Raw genomic sequence first — 14,809 nt, 5'->3', positions numbered from 1 at the left:
CGTGTCCTTTTCAAAAATGCAAGAGGCGTTGCTTTGTTGCCGGCCGTTTTCGCCGGTGTGTTAAACACACTTTAGAAAGGAGTGTCCCCAGACTATCAGAAGGTGGAGATCTCTGATTGTCTGGTGGTGAGACTAGCCTCCTACCAGTTGGATGTGCCTGTAACACCTCGGCACCCAGGTGGCATCCTGATCAGATGCCCGAACCACCTCAACTCCGCTCTACTCCGAGCTCCCTCCGAATGTCTGAGCTCCTCACCCTATCTCTAAGGCCCGGATTTTTATCTATCCCGAAAAAAAAAAATCTGGATTTACATGATCAGTTGTGAAAACGATATCCCTGTTTACACGAAAACGCATTAACTGCAGCTTTTTGCTGCAATTAGCATGCCAGACCAGCAGGTGGCGATACACCATAAGTCAATCACCGTAGAAGAACGTTCTGCGCATGCACGGTGATTTGCTTTCCTCTTGGCGCTTGTGATAAAAACAATGATAAACTACATTTTAACCTTATGTAGCATAGTTAGCTGCTATGCACTTACTAATATTGGGCACAGCAGACGTCTTTGTGCGCCGATGTAATGGTGATGTTGATGCAGCAGTGCTAAGTTCATAAGTAGTTTTTGAAAATTTCTGTTTTCGTCAAGTAAACGCCGGTTACATGATAGGTGCAAACACAAAGATAAATACCCCTTTTCAGAAATATACGGAACCATATGAACAGGCCCTAAGGCTGAGCCCAGACACCCCACAGAGGAAACTCATTACGGCCACTTGTATCCACAACCTCATTCTTCTGGTCACTACCCAGAGCTGATGACCATAGGTGAGGGTTGGGACGTAGATGGACCAGTAAATCAAAAGCTTCCTGATAGTGAAACAGTCATTTTGTGAGGGGGTTTTGCCACTCAAAAAAATGTATCCACTGATTCACAGGTGTCTCTTTCCCAATGTAAGTCTATGGGAAAAAGTATTTTTGGGCCCATGGCATCATGTGACGGACTAGGGAGTTGTTATCCCACTGTTTAGCCACTATAGTAATTGGCTTCAAAGCCCAGTTCACTTCCTGTGGGCCTGGTATACAGAGGCCGCCATATTGCACTACCATGTTTCCACAGTAGCCCAGAACGGACAAACCAATCACTGGCTCTAGATAGGGCCTGTCACGTTTTTGCGTTTTGCATCAGCCACTATAGTTAGAGAGCATCGTGAAACCGCTTTATTCAGTGTTTATACTGGTTTAAACTACCTCATAAATTAGCTTTGGAGAAGAAGAGGCCTCTGCAGATAATTTGGCTCCCAGTAAGAAGTTTTAGCTGGTTACAATCTCCAGTCGTCGCTGCTAGATGCCACTAAATCCCCCTAAATCTTACACACTGCTCCTTTAACAGTCGAAATAAATAAAAGTGATTGATAAATGGTTGAAATGTCCAACTTCTGTCACTATTCAAAGGTCTACAAATGCAAACGTGACCAAACCAGCACCAAACCTACAATAACACTGACAGTTCAGTTACATAAATATATTGTGAGGAAACCTCAACTTTTATTTCCAGAAGTGGGTGTTATCTTTATCTATCATGCTCTAAAAAGGAATCTCTTTGGCTGTTTGGCTGTCTTTCCATCACACTGATCTAGCTGGATCAGTAAAATAAATTTTCATGTCATGATTTTTGTTTCCTTTTGGGTAAGAAACACACTTCAGTCCCCGCAAGATCAACAGTGACTCATGTCCGTGGGCGTGACTCACTTGTTGTGGCATCCGTGTTTGGCATTTCATTCTAAAGACGTAGGCAGTTAATTTGGAAGTCTTTCTACAGGGGAACACCCACCCACACACATGTTCATACAGAGAGAGAGATGACAGCCGACTTTATGGAAATGCAGCCTTAATAAAGAGATTTGTTTGATGGAATTTGTCGGCCTATTAAAAGATTTATTTGTGTTTATTAGGGCGATGAAAGCAGAGAGAGAAACAGGAAGCTGTGGGAGGGAGAGGACTGATGTGACGGACACCCTGTTCAAACTTTGTGTTTTGTGTCCAGAGCGCAAGTGATCAGATTTTGTGTTTCTCCCCAGTTTCTAAAGATATTGGACAGATCTGCAAAACCACGGCACACGTCAAATGATAACCTTTTTAAATGGTTATTGCAGAAAAATAATGGTTACAGTTCGGAAACTGACACACTTGATTAAGGTTTGGGTTTTGCATGTTGGGGTTTGGAAACTTGAATTGTCCCCCCAGATTTGTTATCAAAAATTGAAGTAATTGAACTAATAGAACTAATTTGAGGGCAGAAATTGTTAACTTAAGGAAACCAGTCCAAAGAATACAGAAGAAGAGGAACGATTTTCAAAAAGAATGGTCAACACTGATGCCAGCTGAGATACACAGTCTCCTACACTTCCCATAATACAACGTCACTATGTCATCATTAGGGTTATTTTTGAAGACTAAAAAACCCCCTCAGAGCCTCGGACGACATTACACAACAGTTTTCATCTGCCAAGTACTGGTGCTCAACATGTTTAGTCAACATGATTTTAATGTGTACAATCTGAAGTGGAGGAAGAAGTATTCCAATTCTTTACTTATGTTAAAGTACCAATATGACAGTGGAAAACACTCCTGTACAAATAAAAGTATTGCACTCAATTTCCTTAAATAAGTATAGATAAAGTTGGCATTAATGGGAACACAAAAGGTTTTCTGCACATCAAATTAACTTATAAATCCAAAGTTAAAGGGTATGTTGGACCCTATTTTCCTGTGTTTTTGTGTCTAATTGACTAATGGGAACAATATTTTAATGAAATTGGTCCAGTATTGAGTGCTAACAGCGCCAAAGCTGCAACGTAAACACTCAGGGCAAGTTGCACCGTCAATTTACGTCGACTAAAAGTGTTTGTTTTTGTCACTGACAGGCTCAAATTGTCATTCTAAGTGTCTACCAACATTATGGAAAGGATCCCTACAGAGATAGACCACTTGTTAAAGAGTAAGATCCTTTTTGTTTGACCAAAACCAGCCCTGACATTGCTATCGTCAAACCAACCAGACTCCATTTAAATAAACACTAATTTCATCATCGTAAAACACACTTCATTCACAACAACAAAGTAAAACTCAGAGACCATCTTGGTTTGTCTTTCCACTGTTTCAACAATCACCAACTCTAGTTTGGTCGAACTAAACCCGTACTTCACCAAGTTAGATTGGAAAATACGCCGGCTCAATACATGCTAAAATTACTGTTAATTTAAATGGAGTCTGGTGGGTTTGGAGACGGCGAGATTGGGGCTGTTTCTGGTTAAACAAAATGGATCTGACACTGTTAGCACTGCTATACGGTCTCGAAATGTGTATGGAATTCACTAAAACATGATGCTAGTCTATTACATCATAGCTGTAATGGCTGACGGGTACTGACATTATGTTAATGTTCATCAATCATATCTATAGTAAACGTAACAGTGTCTCTTTTCCCAGCATTTACAGGTTGGGGGAAACTCCGCCCTCACCATGGCCCCAAACTTTGGCTAGACATCGACCGTACACCTCTCTAGTGTCAAACTCTGCAAAGATACAAGTCAGTTTAGTCAAAGTCGGACATTCTAAGGGACATAAAAAAAAAGAAAAACACATTTTTGAGTGGGGGAGGACTTTATTAAATGAACGTGTAGTGATCATGAGGACACAAACAGCTCCATCCACGGAGATGTCACCCGCTCCCACACAGCTCACCTCCTCACTTCCCTTCAGCTCCTCAATCTTCAGCCTGCATCTCATAAAGAATCAGTTTGACACCCACCTAATCACAATGTGACACAGAGGCCTCATGTGTGTTTGTGTATGTGTGTGTGTTTGTGCAGTCTGAGCGTGACGTCGCAGTTCTCCTGAAGCAACATGTTGTTTTTATTAGTGGGATGTGAAGGCGGGCTGAAAATAGACGGCGTGATTCAGAGCTCAGACGCTTTTAGACCTGATGTTGAGCCAAACTGTGGAAGCCCTGCGTGGGTCGTCCTCCAAATCAAATAAACAGGATGAATTATTGTGCTGCAACAGGCTTTCGGGCTAAACACACACACACAGACACGGCCTTGTATATTTATAACACAGCAGTAAACAGCAGAAGCTCTGTATGTTATTGTGTGTCCTAGACTGCAGACTCTTTTGAGGTTTGCTGTCATGTAAGTCTTGATGTCAAATCTGTCTTAAAACCAAAGTCAGGTGCACTTACGAACATCAAAAACAGGTTTGTCATGGTGCAATAATCCATGCTGAACATTAAAAAACCCAAATAATGTGTTTCTATTAATCCATCCATCCAATTTCAACTGTATCCGAAACCAGGTCACCAGGGCAGCAGGCTAAGCAGAGTATTCCAGTCCTCCTGGGGGACCCTGAGGCGTTCCCAGGCCAGAAGAGATATGTAATCCCTCCAGTGTGTTCTGGGTCTGCACCAGGGCCTCCTACCAGTTGGACGTGCCTGTAACACCTCGGCGCCCAGGAGGCAGCCTGATCAGATTCCCGAACTACCTCAACTGACTCCTTTTGATGTGAGGGAGCATCAGCTCTACTCCAAACCCCCTCCAGATGTCCGATCTCTCAGGCTGAGTCCAGTCACCCCACAGAGGAAACTCATTTAAGCCGCTTGTATCCACGACCTCATTCTTTCGGTCACTACCCAGAGCTCATGACCATAGGTGAGGGTTGGGACATTGATGGACCACTACATCGAAAGCTTTGCCTTCTGGCTCCGGCACAGTGCCAGCATCACTGCAGATGCCATGCCAAACCGCCAATCCATCTTACGCTCCATTCTACCCTCACTCCTGAACAAGATCCCAAGATCCTGAGTCTTGCCTCTATTAAGGATGTGATCAAAATCAACAGCTCTGATTCTGTGCAAAAATGCAGTCAAAAGATTATCTGAAGTTAATACGAGGCTCCAACAGCTGAGTGAGCATCTTTCAAGGTTACAAAAGTTCTAGCAGGAAGTTCCCTCTTTTTGTCTCTATCCTTATATTGCAGCTCAACAGGCAAACAATAGGAGGAAATTTCATGCTATTAAGATCTCTTAAGGCCCCGACACACCAAAATGACATCAAAGAACGCGTGACGAAGGCTGACTGTTGCATCGCCTCACGTTGCCTGTGTCTCAGCCAAAAAGCTGCACTTGAACACACCACAAAGGCTACGGCCAACAGCCAACTAGCCCATATGTTCTGCATCTGTGCGAGAGCAAAACAACTCTCCATACCAGCAGGTGGCGGTAGTCTGTATTTGTTATTAAAAAAGCGAAATCAGAAGACCGACAGGATGGATTCAAGACGCTAGTTAGCCATTTAGCACATTAACAACATGGGTCCATGTCATTGGTCCGACAGCCCATTGGTCCGACATTCCATTAGTCCGACTGTCCGCGGTGCTGAACGTCTCCCGGCGGGCGTATTTCTGCCTTGATGGTGCGCCGCAACCGGCTCTGGGTCAGCTGGGAAAGGCTTGAGGCGGAGCAGGCTCACGGCTTATGTGTTTGTCACTTTCTTTTTCATTTTAACCCACACCATGATCTGGGTTTACTTTCACTGTATGCAGCCGACTGAATATGCGCAGTAGAGTTTCTCCCACTGGCCCCGCCTGAGAGTTCCTGCTCACCTAGACTTACAGTGTGATGACAGATGTCACAGATTTTTAAATCACTTATCTTGGCTCATGTAAGGTTTTACAAATATAAAACCTCCACGGATCAAAAATTCATAATAGAAAGTGTCATAACTGATCTTGTTTGCAGTTCAAGGTGTCCTGTCAACAGTTTCACAGACGTCTCCTTTATGATGGTAGTCTACGGGGAAAATGATTTTTGGGCTGCAGAGGGTTATTTTGCTGCAATAATTGGCTAAGAAGTGTTCCTGGGGGCCTGCTTTAGTTTTTTGTTTGGTTTTGTCACTTTTGTTTCTCTTCTCATGCGTTGAGCTGAACTGCCAGTCAGAGTGATTTCATTCACCGACAGGCTCCGCCTTCTCTGATGCCAGTTTAACATGCTGATCATTTGTCAACAATGAGACAAAGACCAACTCATTCCAAAATCAAGGCAACAGATGACACGAGACATGAGAACAGACTTTAAATTAAAGTAGTGGGCTTCTGATCCAGCAATGACATTTGCATATTCCCAGAGCCCTGATTTTTTTTATGTTACTTTTTTTTAACTAGGATATTTAGATTTTTGTGGAAAACACGAATCAAACACAAATTATTATTCCAAGCAGAGTATTTTTAATGTCTTAAACTCCCAAGAAGGAGTTTAACGATGCAGCAACAATGAATCTCTCTTCTTCTAAATTTCATTGGAAGCACAGGAAATGATGCATCTTCCCACTGGCCTGCAGACCTGCGGCCTTCAGACGTGACATCTGAAGTCTCCCTTTTTTTGATGTAGGACAGATTCTACAACCGCGTGATGAAAACCCATGTGTGTATGAAAGGGATCGTGGGAAATAAAGATTGAACGATCGTATCAAAGCATCCTCAACCACTCTCAAGAGTTCATGGACCTTTCTTTCACACAACCTATACTAACAGCTTGTTTAGCTGATGTGTTATAAATGAAGAGAAATGAAAAAAAAGAAGTTTCATAGACTCCAGTTACAGAAGACGTGTCTGCTGACTGCAGTAAATTATGTAACCGTGATGTGCCAATAAAGACACATTAGGTGATCAATCACATCGGCCTCTGAGTGCTGCTAATCTCTTAATATCTCCATGCAGCTGTTATGTTTTTCCTGATGACTGCAGCGCTGTGTTGATCAGAGGTCTGTTTTTGTAGAAGCTCAAAAAGGCTAATCTGAGGATTGCGTGCCACTGTCCCTCAGACACTTCAACTTGAGTGGATCCAAATGTGTTTTTTGACAGAGGCTTTGGTCCGCAGAGTATAGACAGGAAACTGGGTCTGGAGGCCCAAAGAGTCCCCCAGGGGAGCTTCACATGCAGCTACTGACATCACGTATAACCCTGGGTTCTACTTTGCAAGAGGACAATGAATCAGCGTTTACCCCAGAAACAAACACACTATATTTGGCTCATTAATTACACCAGCATTAGTGGCTTTACTTTATGTCCTGGGTAGAGTTCCTGCCAAAATTACTGTAAACAGCGTATTAGAGGTCCAAAAAGGCTGCTCCCTTCTGTGTTTTTTTGGACAAAATGAACCGTCTGCATTCGCTCCTCTCTCCATGTACAAAAACAGCTCGGCTTTGTGTCAGATTTTCATGTCTCTGCTTGCAGAAATCTGTTATCTGCGGCCCACATGGCCCCGGATGGTGGCTGGCCTGCAGGGTGACAATCTGTAGATGCTCACGCTGATACGACTGCGTGGCGGTTTCAGAAAACATTCTCCCTTTTTTTTTTTTGTTTTGTTTTGCAGAGATTGTCCGACGTCAAAGCGACGATTTCACGGCCAAAGCGCGTGGACCGAGAGTGTAGTATGACGTCAAAGTGCCGTGTTATCGTGTTTGCTCTCTCTATGAAAGATCAACAGCAGCCTGCAGTATTTGTTGACACGCCGTAATGCAGTTAGGAACCATAACATAACAAGGCATTTAACATTCTGCTGTGCACATCTCCCAGTTAGTTCTCCCGACACACAGATGGTTTGCTGAATTAGGTAATAAAGAAGGACAAAAATGAAAACATGTATGCTTCATTTGAATCTTTACATTTTAAAATTGAGAAATATAACCACTTGGTGGATCAGCTGACACCTGGCTCGCTGGCACAAAGAAAAACTCGTGAAAAATGTTTAATCTTGACACTTTAACTGCATAAAATATTTAAATAATAGTTGAAATTAACTGTCTTAACAACTATTGGATGAATTGCTGTAAAATATGTTGCAGAAATCCATAGTACTGCCATGGGCTTCACATTGATATCAACATAACTGGTCTATGGATTTGGATTAAATATGGTTCGTGCATTCACGTTCCCCTCTGGATGAACTGTAGGCTAATAACTTTGGTAATCCTAACTAACTTTTATCCAGCTCCATCCTCAGGTCAACATTTTAATGTGTCCAATACTTTGTTTTCTGATCAAATACCTTCAGAATGTGTGACATTCACATCAGCCCCAGCTGGACTTTGTCTTTACTGATAACTAGCTACCGTTAGCATGCTAACAAAGTGGTGGGGACATAAGGACACAGATGAAAACGTTTTTGGGTCATTTTACAATGGGGGGATTTTTTTTCTTAAGCTCACGTTACTTTTTTTGATAAAACACACGTTACTTTTTTTGATAAAATACATTTGTTTCCTCTATATTTACATATTTACATTTCTCGTTTACTAGTTACCATGTCTTGATGCTAATTTTCAGAACATTTTTGGACAAATATGCTTTTAAAAAGTGGTGTGGTCATGCCCCTAGCGTCCCCAATGTAAATGACAACTATGCTAACATGCTAAACAAAGATGGTGAACATTGTAAACATTATACCTGCTTAGCATCAGCATGTTGGCGCTGTCACTGTTAGCATGTTAGCATTTAGCTCAAAGCTCCACTGTGCAGCCTGGGGTGTGTCCCAAATCGCACACTTTTTCTTTTATACTTTTAGTCGGTACTGGAAAAGCCCTTAAAAAGTATGTACTGTTGTGTACTGAGACATACTACTTTCTCATAACCTTACGCCCTGAACTTTGACCCTCTTGCGTTTATATCCGTTACCTTGGAGATAAAACAAACCCCACTTACGGAGTTCGCCAGAGACGTATGCTGCATGGAGGACCGCAGCCCTAATTACCTCACATAGCTATATCCAGGTACAACTAGATATCGCTATGTAAAGTAATTGGGCATTTACATTTCATCGCATATCGTCGTGGAAAGACACTACAGCAATATATTTTCACACCAACAGCATGCAGAACGAGTTGTGTTAACATTACAGTGTGTAATATAACCACATACATGCAGAGAATTTTAGTTTCTTGTCAATTCGTTGAAGTTTTACCTCTCACAATGTGCATCTCTGTGTGTGCCGCCATTGTTGTGTTGACGTCATGTTCTTGATTTGCGGTGAGGTCGGGGTAGCTCGGTCTGGCCCGACTCCGCAACTAGGACCTCCAGCTTCGATAGGCATTTCAATGCATTTTTCCTAGTTGGAGGTCTGAAACTTCCTACCTCCCAGCACTTTGGGAACGCACCAGTAGATCAACCCACAGAGCTCTGCTGTTGTTACTTTAAAATGTATGTAGTTTAATTTAAAAGTTATAACTGCACAGATTGTGGATTCGAACATATTATATTTGTGTCAGTAGAAGTACATCTGCAGTTCTCTGTTGTTATTTTTATAGTTATGTCCTTTGACTTTTAAGAACATAAAGAAAACAGTAAGGAGTGGAATATAAATGTTGCTTTCTTTATTGAGGCCTATAGCAGTACATTTTGTGCAGTACCAACAACTGTGATCAGTATCTGTTTCAAGAAGTAGGTTTACTGAGTTATCTGTAAAGTAAAACTCAAAGAAAGCCAGTTTTATCAGTCAGTATCATCAGTAACATTTACGTACATCAGTCTGTGTTTCAGGTATGAGGGAGTTTCAGGTTTGACTCAGCTGCATAAAAAGAGAGTGAGGTGGCTAAGTGCACAACCAGTATCTGTTAAAGGTGACATTCACAGATAAGTGCTTTCAGCAGTGGTGTAGTGGTATTTGATGTTGTGGGCACACTATAGGTAGATGGGTAGGGGTAGGTTACTCTCCTATATAATCTGATGGCTTTTTGGCTGATAGGTGGGTGTACTGTAAACAGCCGGAAAAAGCGGTGTGTATTCCCCGTATACATGCGTATACCTCCACTACACCACCGGTTCTCAAAAAGCACTGATGTATTATAGATGGATGCTCCAACATGGAGGACGGAGCTGCTTTAGTGAAGCCAGGGCTGAAATAAAATCTGCGGATCTTGAGTTGTACCACTTGAACATATTTGTGTTCTCCCTCGAGCTTTGGAGAGTTTGGACTTGAGAAAAAGTCACCAACGCCTTGGAGGGAGAAAAAAAAACTGCGTTGTCATGGTAATCACTTCCTTATGTTCTCACACAGCATCCACACACGTACACGATCAGATTAACCCATTAGAAGGCAGATTGAGCCATGGCTGACCCTCTGTTCCTTTCATACCAAATAAGCAAATATATATAATGATTAAATGTGTTATTCTATATTCTAATTAAAGGTGAACTGGTATATATCACACAGAAGATAGTACTGACCAGTTTTGGCTTATCGCAGATAATCTTAAATGGCTGTTTTAGGCAAAATAAAGGCTTCTCCATAACACATGACAATATTTAACAGTCATCATAGTAAAATATACAGTATACATTTAGGTCCATTTCTTTAATTATTGTCTTGCATTTAAGTTGTATAGTGGTACAAATTTAATTTCTAGTTAATTAAGATTTATATAAATGTTGGGATTCACAGGACCACACATGGTTTATCATTTGGTAAAATCATCACTGGACAATTGCGACATCCATCTCCACAGGAGGTCTCACCTCACACCTCAGTGAGACTCAAGTCCCAAAACTTGATTGGACAAGACCTTTTACAGTGACGTGACTCTGTGATGTCACAGGAATCTGTACAAGATCTGCTCCCTTCCACAGAACTTTCTCTTCTTGCCCTGGAGCTTCAGCAGCTCCCACCTCTTTCCAGCTGGGCCTGGAACAGCAGAGGCCCAAACCCCTGCTCCATAGCCCAAACCACTAAAGGGGGGGCAACTGATCACAGACTCTGTTGCAAACACAAGGTTTTGCAACTAGCTTTCCAGCAACAAGGAACTAAGTGAGTTAGCACCCAGCGTCTAACTCTGCAAGGACCCCGAGCGACTGGCTTCCTCGGATCAGAACCTTTGGAACAAAGGACACAACAAAGACTGCAGCTGAAACCACACCTTCCCAGCCTTCTTCTGCCGGCTAACAAAGCAGTACACCACCAAGTGACTCTTTCCTCCATCCATTCAAGGATCAGTAACGTAACAACTAGGCATAGCTTATCACAGCTTTACAGGCTAAGCAAGACTGGTTAACTTGTTGTATGTGCTTTGATGCTGTTTACTGAGTTATTGTTGTGATAGATTGCAGTCAGGTCATTGATTCATTGGCTTCGCCAAAGCTAAGTGTTTAGTTTGCTAATACTGTTCACAAACAGATTCTTGCATACAACTAAACAATCTCTGCACTAATCCAGACTGTTTGCAACACACGTCACATTGACACAGACTCATTGTTTCTTTCAACAGAGCTACACTGAAACAGGCATCTCAAAGTTCCCGCTTCTTTCCCTTTGTCTTTGTCCTGACCACACGGTCAGACAAACACCTCCCCCGAAACTGAAGCAGCCTTGATTCGGCCATTTTGGTAGTTCTCTGTTGTTAGCCATTTTGTTTTGTAGGCCAAACGGCTCTTTGATCACCACACCCGCCTTTGTCTTTCTCTTTTCTCTCTCACACACACACAACACACATATACACACCAAGCTTGTATATGTGTGTCTTTTGGTTTGCTTTGCTAATTTGTGAATAAATATAATTCTTTGGAATCATGCCTGCTGTCTGTTTAATGTTGCACAAGGGTGAATGAATAGTCAACCTCTGCTGCGTCAAGAACTCCGAAATCCTTCAGGCATTACTGTTAATTTTGGTTGTTGTCATTAATTTAATTATTAATCAAACTCCAAATTAATAGTTTAGCGTATTTTATGAGACTGATATCTTTAACTGGCTATCATTTTTCCCTTTACGGGAATGGTGCCCCACAAGGTGATTTAATGTTAATTAAGTCACATTATTTAACATAATTATTAATAATAATTATTAATTATTTCCGATAGCCAATTAAATCCCAACATATTTGGTGCCTCCATGTGAAGCCAAATGTGTTGACCCCAACACATATGGTGCCGCCGTGTGAGGTAAATATATGTTGACCCCAACATAAATGTTATATTTGCTGTTAGTATTATGTTTTTTTCGACGGCATCGATGGCTGTGGCCGTTCGTCCATCCATCCCATTCTCATGAGCGCTATACCTCAAGAATGCCTTGAGGGAATTTCTTCAAATTTGGCACAAACATCCACATAGCTTAACGATGAACTGATTAGAGTTTGGTGGTTAAAGGTCAGACATCAAGGTCACTTTGACTTCGTATGCCCATTCTTGTGAATGTGGTATCTCTAGAAGATCTTAAGGGAATTTTCCCAAATTTCAACCCACTCTCTCTCCAAAGTTGTTGAAATTTGGCGCTTGGGCAGTGACTGACAGCGTCAGACACTGACAGACAATGCCGCCCTTTAACGTTATCATGATACGCGGCCGGACACCGTTGGTGTCGTCAGGGGGAAACGTGTTGGGACAAGAACGAAAGTTAAGGCGGCAAAAGCCTGAGTAGTGTGGGTGGGAGTTGTGGTGGATGGGTCCAACAAACACTGACTTTCACCTGGGAGAGCGGTGTTTGTGTCCTGTAAGATTATAAAGCCAAGCCAAGTTCTTTTTTCCTAAACCCAACCACACGCATTAGTTGTTAGAGGTAAAAAAAAACAAAAAAAACATCAATTCACATTTTGACGTAGGGTACCAGACCAGGGTACCTTGCATGTTGTATCTGGATGTGGAAGGTCCATGACCAAACGCTGATATGTGACGAGGTCTGAGTGAGAATGTGTTGCAAATTTGGCACAAACGTCCACTTGGACTCAAGAATAAACTAATTAGAATCTGGTGGTCAAAGGTTAAAAGTCAGTGTGACCTCACGAATCACGTTTTTGGCCATAACGTAAGGCTTTACAAGCAAATTATGACAAAGTAATTATGTCTAATTTTCAAAAGCTCAATGTCAACTGACCTGTGACATCATAATGTAATGCAAAAACACATTTCTGACCATTGTTTAACGTCATATCTCAGGAACAGAAGGGTAGACATTTGGTCAGATACTGAATTAGTGACTCTGATCTTGGGTGTCAACCTTCAGAGTGCTGATTGTATAGATCTGTGCTGTCGGGGGGAAGATGTGTGTGAAGCATCCATGTTAACACAGACATGGATGTAAACCATAACTGTAACTTGACTGGTTCATGGAGACATACAACTGCAAGGCTGTAATTCTAGTTTAGTATTATGTTTTTATTATGTCTCTATTGGTGCATAGCTTGATAAAAACTCTTGAATAACTAAATTTTAGGGATTATTTTTAACCCCTTAAATAATGTTATCAGCATTTACTGGGCTCAAAATCTGTCATGAAGTGAAATATTATTGGTTTTTAAATCACAATTATATACACAGGGTCTCAAGATGCCATAATAATGCAGATATATTTCCGAGGCTGGTAATATTTTGGTAGATGTATTGTTGTAATGGTGCATATTTCCACATTTAATGGCAAAAGAATCAACTACAACGAAGACGTTTGTACATAGGAATGTTACAGATATTTCAGTTTATTATGTAGTTGTACTCAAACACATGATGCAAACGTGTGTGTGTGTGTGTGTGTGTGTGTGTGTCTGCCAGTCATATTATTAGCTAATAATATATATAGCCAGTGTGGGGAGACACTGTCGTCGTCATCATGTGGGTTTCTGTGTTTGTTTGTCTGTGTGTGTGTGTGTGTGTGTGTGTGCGCGTGTGTGTGGGTGTGTTTTCACCATCATCATCGTCACAAATGAAAAATGTGGGTGTCTTCCTCTGTGTTACACATCGCATGACTGTCCTTGACTCACAGAAACAACTTTTTTTGTCACTACAAAAATAACTTTTAGAGTTTCTCTGCTTTGCCTTCCCTAAATTAAAGACCACATTTCCCATCACCCACATGACTGATGTCTTTCCTACATCTATGCAATTTAGGTTAAATGTGGGGATAGTGAAGAACATTTCAGACAGTCTCTGCTGGAAGACATTCATAGTGTTGCACTCAGTTGTTCACATGGAAAGTGACAGAAATAGTTGTGTAACGAATAAGAAAAGAGAGCTAAGAGAGAAGTCCAAACCCTGGCTCCTTTCTCACCTCCACACTGCTGACTAACCACGGCATAAAGTGAGTGTAAATGTTGGATAGTTGGATTTGGAAACTTTGGTGGCTGTGGCTCTGAAGGTAGAGTGGGTTGTCCACTAATCTTAAGACTGTTGGTAAGATCCCCGGCTCCTCCAGTCCGCATGTCGAGGTATTTCTGGGCAAGATACTGAACCTCAGATTGCTCTTGATGGCTGTTCAATCGGTGTGTGAATGGTTATTGAGTGGCAGGTGGCACCTTGTATGGTAGTCTCAGCCACCAGTGTGTGAATGGGTGAATGTCCATTTACCATTTATCATTTAATGGTGGCATGGGATGAAAAATTAAGGGTGGTTACAATTCATACTGATGGGAACATGAATGTCTGAATCAAGTTTTAAAACATTTCACTCATGGTGGTGATACACAAAAAGTCAGGGGATCACCAAAGTTAATAGGATTCATCTTCTGAGGAACATGAATGTCTTAACCCTAGCATCAGGCCGGCTCAGACCAGGTCCAACAACAACACAGCTGTGCTCCATTGACTCTAATGTTTCAGATTTCCTTCATTTTCAGGCTGGTTTTGTGGATTTGGAGCTAAATGTTGTGCCTGGGGCACGTTGTGTATTAATAATACTCGTTACCTGGAGAGGTTGGAAAGAGATAAACGTTTCTTCCCTGTTCCAAAACCAAAATCAAACCCTGAAAAGTGTAGGGTTAGCTAGCTAGCTACTGAAGATA

Source organism: Epinephelus moara, chromosome 19, assembly GCF_006386435.1.
Source record: "Epinephelus moara isolate mb chromosome 19, YSFRI_EMoa_1.0, whole genome shotgun sequence".
Lineage (NCBI taxonomy): Eukaryota > Metazoa > Chordata > Actinopteri > Perciformes > Serranidae > Epinephelus > Epinephelus moara.
This window is presented reverse-complemented; position numbering follows the sequence as displayed.